The following is a 2,149-nucleotide window of genomic DNA, read 5'->3' as shown; positions in this document are numbered from 1 at the left end:
CATAAATTTAAAATGTAAAATAATAATTTAAAATAAAGAAAAACTTTTACATAAAATTAATATATTGTTATTGCAAGAAATACTTTTTTTATCTACATGTGTGATTTTATTGGTATATACTTACGATATGATTCTGTAATAAAGGAGTTTTGCCAATCGTTATCAGATAAATAATAAAAATTAACATTTCAAATAAAATAAAAGATTAAAAAAGTATGAATTGTCATTGTTTGAGATAATTGGTTTGCACATATTTACATTAATTAAGAAACTAGTTAACGGTAGCAGTGCCTATTGCCCGAAAGTAGCAAAGCAATAGGTAAACGAGGAGAGCAAGGACGATCTTAGTGAGAACCGCGACTGGTCAGTGCCGAATAAACATCGTAGTTCACCGATAATAGCCGAAGTCGTAAGGTGGCGAACGAGACTATGGATACGAGTGAGACAGAGGAACTCATGCGAGTGCATGGTGAAGCGACGTCACTGTCGTTGAATACGTGCGAAGGAAAATCAGAGTGATCTTAAGACGCCGATGGTTATTGTTCACTACAGTGATTCTGCTGTGATAAATCACGGTGTTAGCGAGTGCTACGTTGCTTTCGTGTGTGTAGGTGACAAAAGAAAAAATTACCGTGAGATTTCTAGAGGAAAAAACTAGTACGTATACTCTCTCGGAGTAGCAAGTAGTGTTATTATTATTACGTGTATGTGCCGGCGTCTCGGATATACATTTGTGCTGCCGCGTAATCGGTGTTTTCATCGCAGCAACGATCTATCGCGTCAGATACAGAGAGTATTAGCAACATTTGTTTTTCCTCTTTTGTTATTGTTCACGTTAAAAGTAGCCATGCAAGAAAGGAATAAATCGGTAACTGACTGGCGGCAGCCATTTTCCAGATGAGTTTTCCCCTTTCTTTCGATAAGCAAAGTGCGCTATGCCGTGAAAGAGAAAGAAAGAAAAAGGTAGTTAGATAGAGGGAAAGAAAGAGACAGAAACCAAAAAAATAGGAAGAAGAAACGATGCTTTATTATGTTTTGCGAGGTACGTTGAAAGAGTACTTAATGGTTGACTACCAAAATTCACGAACACGGCAGCGTATGCAGTTTCACGTTGATGAGCGTTTAACCTTGTATTGGTCGGTGCGAAAAAGATAGAATTATCTAGGGAAGTAATGAAGAAAAGAGAGAGAGTAAGCGAGTGAGAGAGAGAAAGAGAATGAGTGAGTGAATGAGAGAGGGGGGAGGGAGGCGATGTAATACGGACAATACAGAGACCCCCCCATTGTCGTTCGTTCGCAATCACGTATCACGACCATTTGTGTGCTTCGTAAGAACCGTCATGATGTCAGGTCTAGTTTACAAGTAGCCTGCTCTTTGACATTTTTTTACTCACAGAGTAATATCGTGTGACTTTTCTACGATACAAAATTCTTATTGATTATACGTGTAACCTCACGTCGCCAAACGAATTGGACGTTCTCTAGGCGCCGTTGAGAAAAAGTGAGGGGAGGCTCGCTGATCTGTTCGCGCGACGAGAAAACGGCTTTGTACCTCGCTTCAAGTTTTAAGCTGGCTGTTGTGCCTGTGACACTACATTTCACCGCACAACAGGTACAACGTTCTGCTTCAAGTGACTTGACTCTTCTTCGACTTGCATAAATAACCTTAATTTATTCTATGATACTGTTCTGTTTTTGCCATACGATTCATTTTATTTACAAAGTTTCATAACCTCTCCTTCGTACTTATTGGTTATTCCTAATTATATGAACGTTTATCATTTCAAAATACAATCAGAATTCAATTTTGGTTAATTGTTTTATTTCGCTATATCATTTGACAGTCATCCTTCATCGAGTGGTGTTCTTGTTTGTCTTTATATCTTCGCGAATAATATGGCAGTCATCTATCTAAAAACTCCTACTCAGCAACGTAGGTTATTAATCAAAGAATTTACTACCAAAAAAAAAGGGAAGATATAAGAATCTTGTTCTTCTCTTTAATTAAAATATTATTAGCAGCAGAGTATTATTTTATGTATATATACGCATTTCTACCTAGTTTTTGCATTAAAATATTCTACTTAAAATATTAATTTTACTAGTTATTGTATAATTGAGAAAATATTTTTTATTCAAAATTTCTTTTA

General features: G+C 36.3%; 1 protein-coding gene across 1 annotated transcript in view; it reads left to right on the top strand.

Moving 5' to 3' along the window:
- The first annotated feature begins 1,547 nt into the window (after positions 1-1,547).
- Positions 1,548-2,149, top strand: part of LOC108579058 (serine/threonine-protein kinase tousled-like 2) — a 77,727-nt gene continuing 77,125 nt past the window's right edge. Inside the window, exon 1 of the mRNA XM_017942492.1 lies at positions 1,548-1,611. The gene's annotated coding sequence lies outside the window, so the exon portion shown is untranslated. The remainder of the gene's footprint in view (positions 1,612-2,149) is intronic.

The sequence above is a fragment of the Habropoda laboriosa genome, unplaced genomic scaffold (genome assembly GCF_001263275.1).
Source record: "Habropoda laboriosa isolate 0110345459 unplaced genomic scaffold, ASM126327v1 scaffold42, whole genome shotgun sequence".
NCBI lineage: Eukaryota > Metazoa > Arthropoda > Insecta > Hymenoptera > Apidae > Habropoda > Habropoda laboriosa.
The sequence above is the reverse complement of the archived record's forward strand: the minus strand, read 5'-3'. Positions and strand labels throughout refer to the sequence as shown.